The sequence below is a fragment of the Aphis gossypii genome, chromosome X (genome assembly GCF_020184175.1).
Source record: "Aphis gossypii isolate Hap1 chromosome X, ASM2018417v2, whole genome shotgun sequence".
Taxonomy (NCBI): Eukaryota; Metazoa; Arthropoda; class Insecta; order Hemiptera; family Aphididae; genus Aphis; species Aphis gossypii.
In genome coordinates this window covers 9,100,643-9,123,129 of record NC_065533.1, presented here as the reverse complement: position 1 = coordinate 9,123,129, position 22,487 = coordinate 9,100,643, and the positions used below count along the sequence as shown (strand labels likewise).

The following is a 22,487-nucleotide window of genomic DNA, read 5'->3' as shown; positions in this document are numbered from 1 at the left end:
TTTAAAGCTACTTATATTCTCTTGTCAACTGTCCTGTATAATATGATAAATGATTATTGAATATAATTTTTCTTATTATTTCAATAAAATTAACATTGTTAAATTTTATTCAATGACCTAGGATTCTAGTTAAAATAATTTTTTCTACATAGGTAATTATCCATTTTTAGCATTCTTTAATAAATAATTATTTAACTTAATTTTCTAATTATTTATTTAAAAAATTAAAAATGTAAACTATAATTCAAGGTTTCTATAAATCAATGTTTTTGTTACTACTGTTGGGTATAAAAAAATAACAATTTATTGCTGTTATTAAGTAAGCAAAGTGAGCAGTGGCGTAACAAAAAAACTTGGGCTCCCCCGCAAAAATAAAAATGTTAAGAATGGGCCCCTAACATATTGTTATATCAAAGAATTCAAATACCTATAACCCTATAACCAAAGGCCCCAAATTACCATGGGCCCCCCCGCAACGCGAGGTCTGCGGGCCCTCAGTTACGCCACTGAAAGTGAGCTAATATTGAAACTTAAAGTAAAACAATAATTTACAATGGTGTATTCAATTAATGATCATTTAATTTGTAAATTCTGACAGTCACTCAATTTATATTTTATATGAGATCCCATCTAAATTGAAGTGAATAGATGTGTTCAAAATTCATTAGTATTAGCCGATCATCATTTCACTCTCAAATATCCCACTATGTGTTACTAATCATTTTGGAGTATTTTTCAGTAGGTAAGAGATAGTACTTTTTTTTTTTTTATAATACCTACTTTTAAAGTGTTATTAATTCCTAACTAAGAGCTATAATTTAAGAACAATCAAAACCCATTATTAGTATGGTATTTACAATTTACAGTATATTTTTTATTTGCACTTTAGTTAGTTCGTATCAAGAAATTCTGGCTGATGATAGACACAATGGACTACAATAAGTAAATTGGTATCAAGCGTTAGGACTAAAGAAAGAAAAACATATACCTATATATAGTACAACAATTTGAAATCATGACTCTTTTTATAGTTTAAAACATTTTATGTTTTATTAATCTTAACTATTAAGTAAACACTAATATTTTTAAATTTAAGTGTATATTGTACTTGTATATAATATTTTTAGATTGCTATAATAATAATGTACTTATACAGTTATACCTATGAATTTTAGTTATCTTAACGGTTAAAATTTAACACTGTCCAACCTTAAAGACGTATTGTTAAGTTATTAGCGTTAAAACATAATTTTTTATCGACGAATAACTATTAAAAAACTATATGTACAGATTTAGAACATTTACTTATGAAAATTCGTTACCTACCAAGTCAAACAATTACGTTATTACTTGCCTATCAATTATCATAATGTATAAAAATAGCACGTACAAAAAATACCAAAATACCTATCTAATTGATTAGGTAAAGAAAATAATAGGTGCTTATAAATTATATCTGTTAATATTATAAATATATATTTCAAATATTTTAAAATTCTTTTATGCTTGGTACCTAATTTGTTTAAATATTAAATTTTACATTTACCTACCTGACTACCAACTATTATACCTATTTTCGTCTGTTGATATTTATACTAATGAGTTTTAACAATTTACTCTTTAAAAATTTTTTTTTTTATTATATTCATTTAAACTATAAATTTTACAATCAAAATATTGAATTTTAATTTGAATATTAATTTTGAAATACAAATTAATAACTAGGTATCTATAAATTCGTATACATTATACATAATAAAAATCAATTGGTTTAATCTGTATACCTAAAATGTTAAACAATGGTGTAAATGTGTAATAATAATAATAATAATATGATCCATATAGAAAGTAGGTAATAATTGCTTGTTGTATAGGTAGCTTGTGAGGTAGAGAATATATTTTGAATATTTAAAGAAAATGATGGGAAATTTAAAAACGGATAAATAAAGAAGGTTTTGTGATGATATTTTGGGGCAGTGGAAGAAGATGAGTTGGAGATGGAGAATATTACGAATCAAAAAGTTGTTGTGGAGTAGGTATCACCGTGCAGAACTATAGAAAAGAGAGTCAATGGGAATTTAAGTAATGAAAGGATTGTAGAATTTGGCCAAAATGAATAAAACCTTTTAAAAGCAATAATAATAATGTAAGGCGTTTAATTGTGGTTTATTTAAATTAGATAAAATTGTATACCTATTTGATTAATTTTGACAAACATCAACAGTTTTGACGAAAACGATTTGAAATAAAAATCCTTGAAAACATGAATAGTTTTAAAACGAATAAGCTACAAAAATATTTTATAATTAGACTAACGGTATAGTACCTATTAGATATATCGCATAGATAATATTATTATGCACTGCATATTCACCTAACGAATAACGGGAACCAGTTTGTACGCAATTTAAAATTGAAATGGTCAATTGAGCTTAATCGGTTTAATCTAAAATGTATTGATAATAAACCTGTCAGAATTAAATCAAATTTATCACAAATGCTTGAATAAAAATAACACATAAACTTGCATATTTCATACGTACAATATAGTATATTATATATGTATTTAAATTCAAGGCTGGGCATTAACGAATTAAAAGTTAAAACGTTAAGTTAATTAATTCGTTACTTTTTTTTTAAATTAACTTTAAACTTAATAAGTTACTTTTTTTTAAGATTAACGTTTTAACTTCAAGTTAATTTTATTCAAAAATATTTAAATTTAGTTAATTTTAGTCCAAAGAATAATGCAAATTTTTGAATAGTATTTTTAGAAAAGTAGGTTTTTTGATACCTAGCTAGTTTATACTTTGATGTATCATTTTAAATTTTCCTAGTAGTTTTCTTGTGCACAAAGAAGAACTATTTAATAAACATTATTATGTGTCTGGAATTTTTTATTTTGAAAATTAGAAAATTTTAACTTTAAATTAAGTTAAGTTACTTTTTTTCAAAGTTAACGTTTAACTTAATGAGTTAACGAAAAAAATATGAGTAGCTTTTAACTTAACTTAACTTAATTATTTTAAAATAACTTAACTTAATGAGTTAAAAAAAAAAATGTTAACTTGCCCAGCCTTGTTTAAGTTTTTCATTAAATATATATATAGATATAAAACTTGTACAAGGCCGTATCCAGAAAATTGTTTCGTAAAGGGATCCAAAACCTGTATAATGTATAATATTGCATATTTACTGTTTTAACATTCGGTTAAAAATAAGACAAAAAATGATAACCTTTTAAAAGTAATTATAATATAATGTTATATTTTACCCTATGTTTACTAAATATTGTATGTTAAAATTATCATTACTTGTGTTACAGGGCCTTTCAAAGTGTGGTAAAAATATGTCCAAAACATTTAGACGAAAGTAACAGCTCAACTAGATACCTACCTATCTACCTTGGTACGTATGTATATTATAATATAAGATGATCCATGTAGGCATAATTAAGTGAGGACAAGGGAGTTAAGCCTTTCTCAGCTCTCATTATTCAAACACCACTTAATCTGAAATACAGATTTTCACACGAAAGTTTAAAACAAGCCAACTTAATCAATAGTTTTGAAAAAACGGATAGGTACTATTGATGTATTTTATTTCAGTAAAGATAAATTCAAGTTAAAAGTATAGATGTATGTAATTAACATATGTATGTGATTGTGAAACTGTAGAAGTTGATGTTCAATCTAAGATGTATATTAATAAATTCTGTATAAAAAACTGATCAAAATTTTATTATTAATTTCATATTTTTTTTATTTTTTTTTAAGAATGTTATTTATATATATCAGTAGATAGTTTAAAATCAGAAATGTTTGTTGCCAAAAATTACCTCGAAGAAAATTAAAGACAATTATGATATTAGTGATATTACACAAATCATTAGGTACCTAGGTAGGTATCTACTGCAAGTATGTATTCAAATTTGTATAAATTACTAAAAATAGTTTTCTTAATCTCTAAAATGAAAGGCCATTTTCTTCAATGTTACCAATAAAAAAAATGGCTAAAAACAACAATGAAATAATAGCGATTTTAAAATTTATCAATAACGATTAATAATAACAAAAAAGATATATAACTAATAATATGAAAATTAAAACAATTATTTACGTATTCTCAACAACTAATAGGCATTTAGTAATTTTATTGTTTAATATTATTATAGTAATATAATACCTACAAAATAAGAAACTGGTATTTTTTTTTTTAATCCAACCGTATAGGTACTGTTATTTTATGAGTGGTTTTATGTAATACGTAATGATTTATCATTAGGTGGTTCGAGATGACACCTCTACAAGCCTATAACATCAAAAAAAAAAAATAAAATAAAATAAAATATATATAACCTTCAAAAACGACTCCCTATAGTTGCCCCCTAAATTTTAGTCTAGTTCACGCTTTTGTCAATGAAAATACGTTCCTGTTTTATATTATGTCAATAATAAATTATATACTTAGGTAAGTATTTCGGTTTGAAATGTTTGAATACTTTAATTTATTATTTATTTTACTATTTTACTTAATATATATATGTATATATATAACTATGTATATTATTCAATGAATAAAAGCATCTACACGACCGTTTTTATAGCATTTGTAAGGTTAAAAGTTAAAAAAATTGCGAAGCCTAATGTGAAAATAATTGTATAGACTATTTTTTACAATTGTTTAATATCAATTCCTATTTACATGCAAGTGTTTTTAAAATGACTATTTTTTTTTTACATAATTGTAATGGATTCGAAATTAATTAACTTCAGAAGAATATTATCCATCTTTCAAAATAGTGTAGTCTTTGTAGTTAGGTACATCATAAAAATTCGTTGCAACATAACCGAATCTATAGACAATACTATATATCTTATAATAGATCAATAGTTTGATAGATAATTAGTTAAAATATGTAATATATTACATCTATTGATCTACTGTATTTGTCGCTACATCATATTATATTAGGTATGTTTATAGGTCATAGGGTATTATCTTAATATAAGAATAAATAATCTGCATGTTGTTGAATCGAAAATAAAACGATGGTAGTGTCTATAATGTTCCTATGTAAAATGTAAGTACTTCTACAACACAATGGCTGCAACAGAGAAAACAAAACAATCGTAAATAAAAAGTACACTTCTTTGTAAAAATAAAAAAAAATCATCATAAAAACGAATTTTTCGACTGACGGACAAAAAATGCAATTTATTTTTAGCATACAGTATAGTGTTGAAATAAAAAAATAATACTATTTTAACTATTATAGCTTTTAGGTATTGATTTTATTTAAATACCTATAACATTAATGACATATAATTACGTCACATATATGAAGAATTCAGGCACAAGGAATTTAAGGAATGGTTACAGATTATAACAAACTAAAATAAGTATGTGCCCAAACCTATAATCAGTAATCTATTGACTATTGGGTAGTATGCGGAAGTGTAATATTATTTTTTAGTATACATACATATATGTCTATTGGAATTTTCATTGACGTAAACATAATATTCTATTCTATGATTATTTTCAATTTTAAATTCTCAGGATAGTTATAGTGTTTCGAAAATATGAGGTGATTGGTACTAAAAAATATTTGAGAACCAAAGACCTCAATACTAACAAAAATCTTGATATACTATATTTAAGTATTTTTAATTGTTATTCTTGTAATTTAACAATAATAAAATAATAATATTTTAATATTTTGTATTATATACATATTAATATATTATTATTTAGTGTATACTTGTGTGCTTAGTGGTTTTATCTAATTCATTTAATAGTAGGGTTTAAATAAAATAATATATTTTCAAGGGAAACGAAAAATTAATTTTTAACTTAATCATAAGTATTTTATCATTGCCACTTACCTAAACGTAAAATTATAGGCGCTACAGTTTTTTTAACAATACTTACACCAATGTATTTAGTAATAATAACAATGTTAAGATAATATTATACAATTATAGTCTATATGACTATATATACAGCTATACTATATAGTATGTATACATATATTATTATTTTTACACAAAATCGATTTTATTATTTTGTTATATAAGACATAAGTGCAGTGAAATGCATAACGGTCACTTGCCTACATTCTCTCCCCTTAAGTATACAAAGTCCCTAGAAAAATATATTACTATTCTGAATTAAATGTATTATAAATGAAAGTATTTTACAATTGTCAATTGTTATTTTTCTATATTTAGTACACTAAAATACTAAATGAACATCATCGCAAAACATAATATGCGTGCTACCTAACATTACTCGCAATGTACTGTATGTATCTTATCTTTTGTAGCTTTAAACGTTCAATATATGGCGCTTTCTGAAAATAAGTTTTGAAGCTGATGCAATAAATTCAAAGTGAATAAAATTTAATTTAATTCCTTGCTTATACTTAATTTTAATTTTTTTCCAAAACGTCTTAAAGGGCTGTAGCCTGCGCATTCACTCCCAAAAATCAAAATCAAAAATTTTTAACATCCTGATGCTCAAATTCGCTCATTTTGCAACCAACGTTACCATTGGTTATCGTTTAAGGTCATTTAAAATAAATAAAAAAGTTATATAAGTTTTTATCATTTTCAAAACAATGATAAATATTATAGAGTACTTATACATATTGTACATTATTTCAATAATAATAATGTCAATAATACTATACAATACAATCATATAATAATATAATACAATTTAATTTATTCTGTGATAATTATTAATTTTTTATTTAAAATCAAAATAAATAATACTCATTAAACAATAGATACTTAATAAGAATAGGTTTTTTGAATTTTTGGATTATTGGTTTTTACATAACATGCACTATAATGTTTTTTACACGTTATCAACATTATATCTCCAGAAACTAGAATTCTTCTCATTTTATGGTATTTAAAATAACGAAAAATGAAAAAAAGTTTTTTTTTACTTGAAATGATTCCATTATGTTATAGTAATATCTATTCATTTCTCATTTGCTAACGCAACTGCAGACTCATAAAATACAACTGATAAATGTATTTTGTCTATTTTGAAAAATATTAATCGATTGGAATTTTACAATTTCGATTAACACAACCAACGATCAAATATTATTTTAGATTTTATAGTTATACACTTATGTCTTATACCCAATAAATAACAACTAGACAAATGGGTTGCACTGTCTTAAAGCACTATTTATTATACTTGAAAATGTGTGTAACAATTTGATTTTTTCAAAAGAAAAATATTTGTAATTTATTTTGTTTGAATTGCATTATTTTCAAATAAACAATATTACACCGTAGTTCGTGATAATAGGTAATAAGGAACAAAAAATAACACCAAACGTCCAGAACAATAGTATCAATAAGTATATCGTTTATATGCGTTGGTAATGACGCCGTGTGTTTGCAGGTCGTTTAGTTAGTAGTTACTATACTTGTATATGATGCCATCATGCATATTGCATATTGATATCTATAAAGTATTTTTATTTTTAAAGCACAAAATTAAAAGGAAATTTTAATAAAAATTGTATAGGTACTGAGAAAAAATACTAGTTGTAAAAAATGTAGATTATAGTTCAATATATATTATTAGTACTTGGTACTTTTATGTGATATTATTATACCGTGTTACAATTGTAAATTGTAACAATTAACAATTGTATTAATATGTAATTATTGAATTATTTACAATAATTAATATTACTAACATATTCCATTATTATAGTATTATGTATTTTTGACCTATTCACGTACGCCGTAAAGTAACAATATATCATATTTGTACTTATCTAACACAAAAACATATTTTTTTCGTACAAGTGTATATATATATATTGGAAAAGGAGCACACAGTGAAGGAGAAACGGGCCTTTAACCCCATGGGTTTGTTTTAATTGTAATTCATTATCATGTTTAAATTAATATATAATATCATATACCTAGTTTATAATTTATAAAATAATTCTGGAATAGAAAAAGATTCTTATGAACTTATTTTTACGTTATAAATTATTTTAAAATTAAAATTACAATCACAACCATGATGGTTGATTTTTAATTTTTCATTAGACATAGAGTTATTTGATTATTTCAATTCATATTAAGAATAATAAATTATTTATTTTCTGAATTTGTTTGGATCATTATGGTAAAAAATAAAAAAATTACCAATACAATTCTGTGTTTTAATAATTTATTATGTTATCTATTTAGGTAACAATATACCTAATTATGTAATTTGTTATTTAATTACTACAAATTGCAAAAATGGTACCTCTACTTAATAAATAATAATAATGACCTTTATTATTGATTCAACTACTGTTATAAATGGACTTGTGACAATAAGCGACACTAACTACTTGGTAATATAAACATAGACATTTATCAACAATGTCTATGAATATAAATAAACGATAACATAGAATTAGGTATTTATAATAATTATAATACAAAAAAAAATATGTTTAACATAGACTAATCTATTATAGTACCACCTAGAGAGCCTATATAATGTAATATATAATTAATAATAATTATATAATTATATAATAATAATATTATATATATTATATTATATAATATTTATATTTATAACTATTATATAGGCTCTCTAGTACCACCTATTTATTTAAATTGTTATCATTATTTAAAATATATAAATCTATATTCAGATGGACTTTACTTCACTATTTTGTAACTTATTATATTTGTCAATTTAATAGTTCCCATGGCCATGGCTACACTATGAAACATTTCAAAAGAAATGATTAAAAATTTAAGACTTATGAAAAAATTATAAAAATCGATTTGTCATTTGATTGCCATGTACCACATTGTACCTATGGTTACACTGTTGTAGTACACCTATATATATTTTATCGATCTAACAAAATGTTTCACAAGCATTTAAAAATGTAGTTTGGGATATAATAGTACGTTTTGCAATAAATATTACTACATTACCTGTAATTTTATTATGATAAAAAAAATATAAAATATATATATATATTTAAAAAAATACAAATTACGTCTAAATACCAATATTCTTTTATACAATTTAATCAATTCCAATCTATTTCCTAGTAATCAAAAGTAAAAATAAAAATAAATTATAAAATACTTAAAAATAGTATAAATACTAATAAATATAAGTATTATTAGTTCAATAGTATAGGTAAGAACGTAAAGTGCGATTTGTTTTCATAAGAATGTTTTAACAAAGAAGTTTTTTATACATATTTTTTATATGTATTTACTACATAATTATAATAATACTAAAATATCTGATCTAAAGGTAGTAGGTACTAAAAGTAGTTAAATATTATACCTTACCTTAAGTTTTTTTGAACAAATAGTGTTATTAATCTAAAATCTAACTATAGTGATAACTATAGGCGTAAGCGTAATCGAGTAAATTATAATTTAGAATTCAAAATAAATGTTAACAATACATCCTAATTCTGTTCGGTGTATGATTACATACCGTTTCCGGAAGGTATTATTGGGGAGAATCGTAAGTTCTTACACGAGAGTAGCAGGTAGACAATTACATACGTTAATTCCTACATGTGTAATGTGTAAGTTCCTACACGAAAAAAAAAGGTACGTATGTTAGTTCCTACACAATGGAAGACAGGTACATGTGTAAGTTCCTACAGGGTAAAAAAAAGATACACGTGTAAGTTCCTACACTAAGTATATTATAAGTTATCAATCCACGTCTATAAAATACTGTCATACATTTTAACCCTTTATTCTGTATAATATATAATTTATAAGCTATCTATCTAATTTAATTTAATAATTTAAAAAATAATAAATGTAATAAAATAATATAATAATTGTAAAAAAAAAATATAAGTGAAATAATTATTTTTTCATGTAACACAAACATAGAGTTTTTAAAACAGAGGTTTTTGGCTGTAGATTTCATTTGGGCCAAGCTTGGTTTTGTAAAATACAAAATATAGGTTATGCATCACAATTTAATTCAGTTGACGATGTAGGAAAATGATTGATACATATTTTTGGACTTTCTTTTCTAAATCCAGAGGAAGTGGAGGATTGTTTTACAGATAATTTTATGGCAGATAAACCTGACAATTCAGCAATCACAAAATGTTGTGATTATTTAATTGATAATTATATATTTATATTACAAATAATAGTATTTTTCCACCGAAAATATGGGCTAAACAATTTTCTGATAAAATACACACGACAAACGCATTTACGCATGTGAAAGTTTTCATTCGGATTATAATTCAAATTTTTATCATTAACTTCCGCATATTTAAAATTATCGAAATTCTCAAATTATTTCAAGTTAATACATACATAAAAATAAGAACAACTGAGAGTAATTTAGTAATTAAAATAAGTCAAAAACATGCCGAAAAAAAATTTTATAAATCAAAAAATAAAAGAATATTCAACTAAACAAATTAATCAATATGACTACGTAAAGCTAAAAGCTTCAGAAATTAACCTCATAAAATATAATACATTTTTTTTTTTTTTATTGTTTTATTATATTAAAATTATTAAATTGATAATATTTATTAGGTTAATTATTAATATTGTAAAGAATGCACTGCTTTATATTTTTTACAATAAATGATGAATTATTATTATATTACAATTATTATTTTTAAATTATTAAATATTATAAAGAATTATTTATTATATAGAATAAAGGGTTAAAATGTATGACAGTATTATATGATATAACTGATATTAAATTGATAACTTATAATATACTTAGTGTAGGAACTTACACGTGTGACGTGTACCTGCTTTTTACTGTGTAGGAACTTACATATGTACCTTATTTTATCGTGTAGGAACTTAGGTACATTTGCCCATTATTGGTAGATATTAGATTTTACGGTGTTATGAACATTTATATTTATTGTATATATTTATGTATATTGCGTGACATTATTTTCTATTCTACGAGCTTGGTTACTTTTTTTGGTAATTTCGAATTTCAGCAGTGAATATAAATTAATTATATCTATACGTCATTTATTTTTGATACTGAGTAATTTTATTTGTGGAATGTTAGTTTGTTATTAGGTACCATACTACCGTGTAAGTTATGTAGGTAATTATTGCTATATATTGTTATGTTTAAAATATTATGTTAGATTTTGAGTGAAGTAATGAATGTATTGATTTTACAATGATGTTTTTTATTTATTTATTTTTTTTATTGTTATTGTTGTATCTGTCATTATTTTTTAGGATAGTAAAAGTTCTTCATTTTACGACTTTAGGGGTGATTTCGGTTTCTGGTAGTAAATTGGATTTAGTTGGTATTTCGTATAAAAATTCTATTCTATTGTAATAATAAATTATTTTGTAGTTAAAAATGAATATATTTCTTAATATCCATGCTTTAAATTTGTTAAAAAATCAATCTTTATTAAAGAAAAAAAAACGTTTACCAAAAAATCAAAATAATATTTATAAATACAAATTTTTACGATTTTTTTTATTTTAGATTTTAGATTTGATAAGGCTGAGTGGCTGAGTCCTCAACAAAAATAGTACCTACATTATACATTTACTACAATAGCATGAACAAATATTAATTTACAATGTACTAAGATTTATAAAAAAGATAGTTCAAAAATATTTAATAATTTAAAAAGTGAAGGAGTGATTAATTTGTGTTGTAATTCAAAAAACAATAACTTTCTAGATATTAAATATTCACATTTTCATCAATAAATAAAATATAAGCACAATTATGTTTTTATAATCATTTGAAGTTCATACATTTGGACGAAATTATAAGTACATATTTTAACGATGTTAATTATTTTGTTATAATTCAAAAATATTATTTGTGGTGATTTAAAACTTTTACAACTTAACGTATATTGTGAATTTTATTATAATATGCAATAAAATGTTCAAAATGTATAAATTAATTTTAAGATATTAGTTATTTATATGATGAACTTACTCACGCTATTTTATGGCATTTACAGTAATATGTTATTAACTCAAAATTTAATGTATTAATTATAATAATTAAATATTAATAACAAGTAATTACATATACACAAAATAAATGTAATGTTTTCGGCAAAAATTAAATTAACCTACTGCCTACCTACTATAGCAAATGCAAAATAAATTACTTAAATAGAATTATTAATATTATAATTATAATTATAACACATCATGAAAATATGTACTTAATTATTTGAATTCAGATTTAATACATCCATTACAGTGACCATACTAACCTACTTGACACCTATACTAAAGTATATAATTAAGTAGTACCTACTTATTGTCTATCTTTTTTATATGAATAGTTCTCAATTTTTAAGTTGAAATATACGTTGGTACTTATATCATGATTGATAATTTATTATTAATCTGTTGTCGAGTATGATAAAGTGTTCATTTATTAAGCATATAGTACGACTACAAAAAAAACACTGTGATCTGGTGACAATAGACAGATGTGCGTTGTTTATACATGCAAAACTTCGCTTTGTCGTATACTAACCACTAAAGGCACAACTCGGTGCTTGTAATAAATACTAAATAGTCGTTTTAAATTTGAAAGCTTAAATGAATAATTAGATTTCAAAATGATGTTAGTAATTTAAGTGAGTTTCAGTGAATCAAAGAACATCGAAATGTTGTTTAAAGTTGGTATAATCCTATCGAGAAATTACCTCTCCCCGCTTCGAGTATTTGATCTGGTAGATCTAGCGTTTTTGTATAACAGATTATAGTAAACTAATAATAAGTAATTACTTTGATCACAAAGACTGGCTAATTATGATTGAATTTAAATTAATAACTAGAAAAAATAAGACTTTATAAGAGTTTTTCATGTATAAAAATGTCTATCAAAGAAGATGCTAACCTTCACACTAAAATTAAAATAAATCATTACAGAACTTATGTCTTATAACATTTTCTGCATCTAAAATATAAAACTTACTGTAGAATTTAGTATAGGAATTACCTATATTGTATAAATTGACTGTTTGACGATAACATTATTTAAAGACATACCTAATAACTTAGTTCCTAAATCATTTTATTACTCTTACACATAATACATTTCAGGGTTTGATACTTTCTTTTTATAATAGTTTTTATTATGTGTTATATATGGATATAAAGAAGGTGACTTTAAACGTGAGTTGGAATTTTAATTCTATTTTTGTGCTTTACACGAAGGTAGATTATATTTTACTACAAAGAAGCCTTGTGTAAGCTGGCGTATAATTACGCCAATAATAAATACCTCCTGATATTGTAGTTCTATACATACGTAAATATGTAATGATATGGGCTACCTTTGTCTTGTACGCATCTATAGTCGATTTATCATTTATTGTGTATTGTTTTTTTTTTATTTAAATTTTGTCAATATGGGTTAAGAATGTATAATAACTTTTTTTGCGATTGAATTCAAGGACACGGTTACAATGTTGTATGTATTCTAAATGTGTGCCAAATTCAATTTACAGACCAGTATTGGCAGTATTATTTACCTATCCTTTGCAGACCACTAATCACTATACATACATAAGTCATAAGTGTTTCAATCACAGCACAAAATGTCCATACAACAATAATTTCTACTGTAAGCTATCTACCTATAATTTGTTACATTTCGATGCCTAAATAAATAAATTATACTTTTAATCGTTATTTCTATATAGTTTTAGCATTGAACTCGTGTGCGTTTTACCTCGTACACATCATAGAGGCTGTGGCGAGAGGCAACTACTTACATAATATGTGTGTGTGTGTGCGTGTATTTATAAGTATATTATATTGTAATATATACCTATTGTATTATGTAATCAATGGTTTTAGTTATTATAAATATTTTTAGTATTATTTTTTTAGCCGTTTTAAGTATTTATTGAAATCTTTCGACGCGGGTATGCCCTCTCGTTATATTCGACAACGATTAAAAATCATTCGTTATTTTTAATTAGTGGGTTCAAGGTTGACCCGCGTTCAGTAGTTTGTCAAAAACAAAACGAAAAATCATCAGACCGTTTTTTTTTTTTGTTTTTTTGAAATCCTCATCATCGTGTTATTAGGTCAAGGTGAAGTTTTTCATAAGCGCTCGGATCGATGGGCCGGGATGGGTGGTAAGTATAGTTGCCGCCACCGCCGTCGTGTACGAGGAAAATCATACACTGCTCGTTTTCGGTCAACCCCGTCGGGCGTATAATGCGTATTATAGAAGAAGTGGATTACACGGCCGTCTCGGTTGACCCTACTGTCAAGTGTGGGGGGGAGGCCGCGACGGGGTGTGGTGTCGGGCGCGCCCGTCGGACTTCTCCGCGCCACTGAGCTCGGTGCACACGAATGTGCAGCCGATGCAAAAATAGTTTCTGATAAATCAAAATACATTATGTTGACCTAACCGTTTACCGTGCTATTGTGTTACGGTTACCTCGCGTTATATAACATGTTAATATACCTATTATATTACATGTATTACCTACAGTATAGAGACGTCGTAATGTATACATACGACGTTTCTTAAAAAAAAAAAAAAAAAATCGTCTAATAGGTTACCTAATTAATACAAGCAATAAACTCTAATAACCCGCCGTTTCTGAACACATGATATTATTGTTTGATTTTCGCGTGCTGTGGTGTGACGGTATACTATATACTCGTCGCATATACGAGTAGGTACACATTATTGTTGTCCGTATAAGTAAAAAAATATAATGTCAACTAATCAAAAAAAAGCAACAACAGGCAGGTGCGGTTGGAAAAATCCCAACAGTTCATAATACGTGCGCGTAGGTACCACCTATATGGTTATATAGCTTATAATCTATATTCTATACCTATTCCGGCCAGTTTAGTACGCGTCCTATATTACTAATGTAGTAATATCATTGATAAATAATACAGCAGTATACCTGTCTTTTGTTACTTCCTCAATTTTAGTACTATAATCAATAATTATATATGTTACGAAAAATTCAACCGAACAACAATAATAACATACGTTTCTGAAATAATAAATCGTTTCGTTATCTTAAAGTCGGTGAACTTTTTAAAAATTCGTACAATTCGATCAATATATAATATGATTATACGTTTGTACTTTTATAATATAAACTGATATAAGGTTATTGTAAAACAGTGTAGATATTATAGATATAGATACCGAATACGTAAGACACGGCACGAATATATGATGTCTATCCGTTTGTATCAATGACGATGATGGTTACGACAAAATCTGCTGTTCTCCTGCAAACGTGCTTCTAATAGGTAATTACCATAATATTATAATTCGTCTTTAATATAAATTTTGATCGGGATTTCAGGCGATAATATATAATATGTAGTCAAATTGTCGATATTATTTGATTAAATAAAAAACTATAGTCAGTATATTAATATCAAAAAAAAAAACAAACGGTTTCACGTTTGCTTAATTTATTGGTGTCCGTTGTCGGTGTCGTTAGGCTTTTTAAATAATGTAATAGATTGTTATACATTTATATTTAACTGAGCGGCTATGTGACCTAGTATATAGTCAGTGTCGTAGTGAAATCGAATTTAGTTAAATTATAGATGGTTCAGTTTTGACGGCAGTTAAAACTCACAAATAATTCAATACAATATTAATATAATATACCTACTCAGTTTTTTTCTGGATAATACTTCTTGTAGTTCTTGACCATATAGTTGAATCCATATAGGCACTAATAAGCAGAGCTACTACAACAGGTTTGCTGAGAGTTATGGAAGTTATGAGTTATGTCTGTGTTAGGTTCACGAAACTGTACCGTCCAGATCTATTTCATTTTAAATAAATTTCTGTTTTTGGCCATCATTGTTCTCTTTCGGCCAGTACCTATATAGACATAGTTTTCTTAAAATTAAAACATTTATTACAATACAACTAAGACAGGTCTTATTTTTAAAAATTAAATTAAATATTGCATTAAAAAAATGTGATTTTTAATGATCAAAATTTTTACATACAACTATTAAAAAAGTGAGCAAGTGGGTACCGTTTTGCTGTACATTAGGGGGTGGGGTTGACCTCGGACTAGGGTAGGTTAAATTTGAATGCAATGATAGGTATCATTGTATACGAAAAACGATTCTGAACGAAGATGATTCGTCAGCCTAGGCCCTAGGATATAATTTCCAGTGGTTGGTGAAAAAGGTGGATTATGTTTTAATGGCCTGAATACACTAACATTTAAGTTCTTTTATAATTATTGTAAGCTAAACTTATGAAAAATCTTGTATTAAATTTTCAACTCTTAGCTACCTATACAAACATTTTTATGAATTATACCTACAAAATAATTTGCAAATATTCATAATTTTGACGAATTTTTGTCAAAATTTGAACTTCAAATGCTAATAAAAAAAAATTGTGCCTATGTATTCTTATAATTTTTTAATCACTATATGAATAACATATGAGGAACTTTGTATAAAATTTTCAAGTATTTTGATATGGCTAAAAAAATTTTATCGACACTTCAAAAAAAATTTTTCAGAAAAATTGAAAATTTCATTTGTCTATAAATAGCTCAAAAAAAAACTCAAAATATTTTGAAAATTAAATCATGTAAAGAAAATGCCAATCTAAATAACTGGTAAAATTTTCAAGTATCTACAACTTATACTTTTTGAATAATAACAAATATTTAAAATCGTTTGGGATAAATCGTTGTCGTTACGCTATTTCGTAAAAATTTAAAATTAAAACGCACATAAAATTTTTCCTATAATGATGTTATGAGTTTTCTCTATAGCTACTTGAAGGAAAACTTATGAAAAACTTAGTGTTATAATTTTAATCCTTAGTTATGAACACAAAAAATTTTATGATTTTTCAACTTCAAAATTACTTGCAAATTTTCGCGTTTTTGACAGATTTCGTAAAAATTTGAACTATAAACGCTTATAAAAAAAAAATTGTGACTAACGATTTTTAATTTTTTTTAGCTACAATAAAAAAAACTCATAAGGAACCTTGTATTAAATTTTCAAAACTTTTTGGTCACCCAAAAATTTTTTATCGACACTTACTTTAAAAAAATTTCTCAAAAAAATCGAAAATTTCAGTGGTCTATAAATAACTCAAAAAAAGTCAAAATTTTTTGAAAATTTAACTATATACACCACTGACATTACAATTTGGTGAAAATTTTAAGTATTTTCAGCGATTAGTTTTTGAATTACAACTAAAAAAAAAATCGATTTGGTCGAAAACTGGTTTTGCGTAAAAATTGCCGTTTTTCCGTCATTTTTTTTTTGTTTTTCTCGATTTTTTTGAAAACTGTTAGAAAATGTTAACTTTTTACCTCTATAATGCACCAAGGATATTCACTTTACATCGGAAACCACCCCCATAGTTTGAAATTGGAGCATTATTTCGACTAGTTATGCTGTACACAGTCACACAGACACACAAAAAAAAAAACACATCATTGTAAAATCAATACATTCATCACTTCGTTTAGAATCTAAAATAATAAACGGTAAGTTTTGGCCTAAAAGTGACACAAGTCAAAAAAATAAGGGTTCATTTTAACCGTAAAGGACTATTAACGTTCTTTATTTTCGATTACCTACACGACCTAGTCTATAATTTGTATAGTTTAATTTATTTATTGACTTCTTGTATCATCGACGGGCACTACCCCTTTACAGATTATAAAATTACAAAAAAAGACAACAACCAATTATTCGAGCAAAATTTTGATTACTATCGATGTTCGATTTCAAACCATCGACTTCAATAAACAGCTAATTTTAGTTCAGGTTACCTACTCGTTATAGTCTTTAAGACCACTAGTACAGAACAATTTGAGCAATCTATTTTTCATTCCCAGGCATTTTAGTTTAGTGGTGGATAGTTCAGAACATTTCGGGCGAGCTAACAAAGTATATCCACAACACTGACATCGAGGTCAGCTAAATGTGAATTACAAAAATAGCAAATAGTGTTGTGAGCCATAAGAGTGCGGCGATAGTGTTGTGAGCCATAAGAGTGCGACGATAGTGTAACGAGTGTGATGACATGCTATATTAAAATTAAATGACCAATAGTAGTTCAATAAGTAGTTAAATATTTAATTTTTGATGTGCAAATTTTGATTCAGAAAATTTGACTAAATCGACGGCTTCGGCAAATTTTATCGGCCGTCGAGGTCGAAATTGCGTAAGTATCGTTGTCGTACTCACGGAGGCATTTATTTTCGTTATTAAATATTATTGATAATAATTATTTTACTCGGTAATAATATTACCGCACCGACGACTGGCGTGTAATCGATTTATAATAATAATTACAACAGTCGTCTCAAACACGCACTCGCCAAATACATATAATATAATGTTACAGTAATGCCGCGTTTGAGGCATTCGATTTTATACGTTATTATAAATTAGGTATAATAAAATACTCAATTCACAAACGTCGCAACGGGCGGCGCGACGTCGCGGCATCCACGCCCGAGTGCCCGACGGTCTCGTGGTCCGCGGCGGCGACGACGGCTTCGATCGCGGTTATCACGTGTCGTTATCACGTGTCGTTATCACGCGTCTCTCCGTTATCACGTTCGCGGACATGTGCCGTCGGAACCGCGACTCGCCGCCGCCGCCGGACCCGCAGGGGGCACTCGCCGTTGGAAAATTTCTCACGACTTTTCTTCCGCCGTCCCCCCCGCACAACGCGCCCGCCAAAGGGGTCGGGGCGGCGCGCACCACGTCGCAAGCGCACACACACGGCCACTCCGCGCGCTCGCGTGACGGCGGCGCTTTTACCCTTTTCGCGCGCCGCCGCCGCCACCGTAGCGCGCCGCCCGCGAGTACGCGTTTATTTTATACGCTATTCGCGCGCGCACCGCGTACGGTCTTCGACGCGCCCCGTCGTGGCGTAGGTATTGGTCATTTTGGCATTTTTGCCCGCCGCCCTCCTCCATTCGTCCACCGCGCCGCGTCGTCTCGGCGCCGTTCCGGTACCGTTCCTATTGAACCGATGCCGCCGCTGTACTGCATCAGCCGCCGCTGGCGTGGTCGGCGTGGACACGAAAATGCCGAAATCCAGGTATCTATGCGCTTCAACCTGCCCGATCCACCCGGAACGGGGCCTCCGTCACCTCTCGTGGGTCCTGTGTGTGTGTGGTGTGTGTGTGTGTGTGTGGGAAGTGCTTAGATTTTTTTTGTTTTGTTTTTTATGTTTGATTTTCGGGTCTCTCGGGTTCACGAGCTCGTGAAATGTCCGTTCGACGACTGCTGTCGGCACTGTCTTTTTGGACAAATAACGGTGGTTTGTTAGCAGACATAGTCGATGTGACTTACCCGGTATCTCTACAATAGTAACCTAACGTTGGTCCGACCGTAATATTATAGTAACGTATTGCGATCGGACCGATCTACCTCATAGACAAAGGTGTCGTTGAAAATACATATACTATTTATTATTTGCTCTGTATTTGTAGACAGAAAATATCATTTGTATACGATTTGTGTTATGCGACCGGGTTTGTTTTTGGTGTTTTATCATATTGATAACACGATGGTGTTCCTCGATAGGGCCTGGGAACAATTTTCAAAATCGGTTGTATTCTGTGTTAGTTTAAATCAAATTTTTTAACCAACATTATTTACGTACTTTGCAAAATCTTATTGCGGTCAAGACACATATTTTTAAATTATATTTTAGTTAGGTACCTTATAATATAAAAATATATACTCTTAGTTTGTGCTCATCGTTTCTTTAATATTTATACAAGTTCCTTTACAAATGCATTAAAATCTGGCCTTTTTTAAACTAAGCAATGTTACTTACAATCATACCAACAATAATATAATATGGATCATGCTTAAAAAGATCATTTATAAAGTTGTTTTGTGTCATCCACTCATCCTTAGGCATGTTGTATCTCAGATATAAATTTGGTGTTCAAACTATTCTTTTAAGAAAAGTTAAATTACTTATTATATATAAATATTTAAAAAAAAACCATTCAGTATGAAGATTTAACAATATTTATTTTTGTTCATATTATGAATATTATACTTTTTTATTTTCAGTAGTTGACAATAACATTTTTATATAGTAAAACATAAACTAAAGCTAAGTATTGATTAAAATTATATTTGTGGTTGGTATTTTGTAGATAATTATTCTTTTACAGTTTTTAGTTTCTAGCTATTTTAATTTTAAAATTAATTAAATTGTCACAGTATAGTAAAAGAAATACTTCCAAAAAAAAAAAAAAAAGAATAAATATCTATTTTATTATATATTTATTCTAGTTCCTAGTTCTATAGGTACTTTTTTAAGTATATTGAAATGAAAATTAGAATGCTTTTTAATTCATTTAAATACAATTTCTAATATTAAAATAAATAAATACTAAATACAACCTTAAATTTCTAAGTAGTACCTATCTTATTATTATTGTATTAAATTTTAAAAATTCCCATTCTAAGTCATTTTTAATTATGTTAGGTATTATGTTTAGTATCTAATACAAATTACTTATCATTTATTTCAATAATAACATATTATTGTACATTTTTGAATTACCTACTGAATGTTATTCAACTTAAGGAAAGTATTGAATTAATTTTATTTAGATACTTTAATTCAAAAACTTTATAAACAATAAATATAAGTTGTACTATAGGAAAACTTCTTTAACTGAATGCTCCATTTGTTAAAAACTTTTATAACTTAAATATATTGTAGTTTTCTTTAAATTGTCTCTACACCCGCATCCAATATACATTATCTACATACCTAATTGAAATAATTTTTCAACATTTATATAAATATAAGTTGTATTTATTTAAAAATATAAAAATGTATACTTAATGAATTATTGAAATATGTGTACTCAGAATTTTGTTTTCTATTTTTTTCTATTTATGTTAAGCATTCCGAATTCTCTGTTTTTAGATGTTTATTATAATAATAGTTGAGAAATTCTATGAGTTTAGTTAAATTATTTCATGTAGTTATAGAATTAATTTAAAATTAGATAATTCCATTATAAATTTTATTCCAACATTACATTTTTATTTACTTAATTTATTATATTATTTCATTATACTTCATTATTCAAATACTTGTTATCTACACAAATTACATAGATTTAAATCATTAAATCTTGACTGATATGAAGAAAATTGTTAAAGGTTAATATAGAGTTATGGTGGGCAACTGGCGAACCGCTGTTCAAATCCGGGCTTTTAAAATATCTCAATTAGATTGTATAATGAATTTATCAAAAATATTTTTTTATAGATCACATTTATTTATTATTTTTATCTTACAGATTTCAATAGAAATTACTTGCCAACCCTTGATATAGAGAATAAGGATCACTATCAACTATAAATTAAATTATTATTGCATTTTTCCTGAAAATATCATAACTGTTATAACATTTTCTGTTTATTATTGTTTTATCATTGATTGATTGGTTTTATTTGTAATAATTTGAAAATTCCTTATTAATTTATTAGAAAGATTTTAATAATTTTTTTTATGAAAAGTAAGTTTCTTTAAAAAATGAATAAATAACTTAGTATCTAACATAACATATAATATTATGATGATTTCAATGTTCTAAAAAAAAAAAAATGGACTTTATAGTTATGCTAATTAGTTGTTATTAAATTCACTAAACATATTTCTAACATATTTCACAATTAAATGCATTTTTTTCTTATGGTCTCATGGAATTCACCGCAACTCAAGTCTTAAGGAAGGCATTGGTTTCAAGTACTTATTATGTTAATATTTTTAATACTCACATTTTTACATTAAAAAAATAAAGTAATATAATCTTTAATGAATATCACAATTTAAATAGGGTTTAGTTAATATAAATTTAGAGAACATTAATTATTATTTTTTATAATAAATAGTAATTAATCTAATAGATATATAATCCATTTGAATGTTGTATAGTAAACACCTATATAATTTTTAATCATTTAATTACAAAGATTATCTGTGTAACATAATACATCTATAAACTTTTTTTCTAGATAATTCTATTAGTTAATAGGTTTTATACATACAATTTTTATTGTATTAGTTGTTTACAATTACTTTATATAATAACATCAAATTTATTGTAATGGATCTAATAACAAACTGGACAGTTATCTTCAAAAATTCATTAGGTAATAGGTATATGATGTTTGTATAATTAAGTAATAATTTTTCTATTTGGTAAAAAAATTAATATAATAGTAAAAACAATTTTAAGTGTATTATTATATTATAAAATAAAGTTATATATCGAAGTATAGCATATCTGACACATACCTACTTAGTTGTTTAATTGCAGTTATTAGTTAGTGACATACTTTTATACAAATTTATTTATGGATATTAAATAAAATATTGGTAATTTATCGCATTGTGATCGCAAGCATATTATATAAATTAAA

General features: G+C 26.4%; 2 protein-coding genes across 3 annotated transcripts in view; one reads left to right on the top strand and one right to left on the bottom strand.

The window, feature by feature from the left end:
- Positions 1-10,808: 10,808 nt before the first annotated feature.
- Positions 10,809-22,487, bottom strand: part of LOC114124617 (mucolipin-3-like) — a 117,094-nt gene continuing 105,415 nt past the window's right edge. Inside the window, exon 14 of the transcript XR_007605673.1 lies at positions 10,809-10,850. The gene's annotated coding sequence lies outside the window, so the exon portion shown is untranslated. The remainder of the gene's footprint in view (positions 10,851-22,487) is intronic.
- Positions 18,883-22,487, top strand: part of LOC114124624 (trehalase) — a 98,925-nt gene continuing 95,320 nt past the window's right edge. Inside the window, exon 1 of one of the 2 annotated variants that reach the window (XM_050205967.1) lies at positions 18,883-19,122. The gene's annotated coding sequence lies outside the window, so the exon portion shown is untranslated. The remainder of the gene's footprint in view (positions 19,123-22,487) is intronic. The other variant, XM_050205969.1, reaches the window with a different exon arrangement.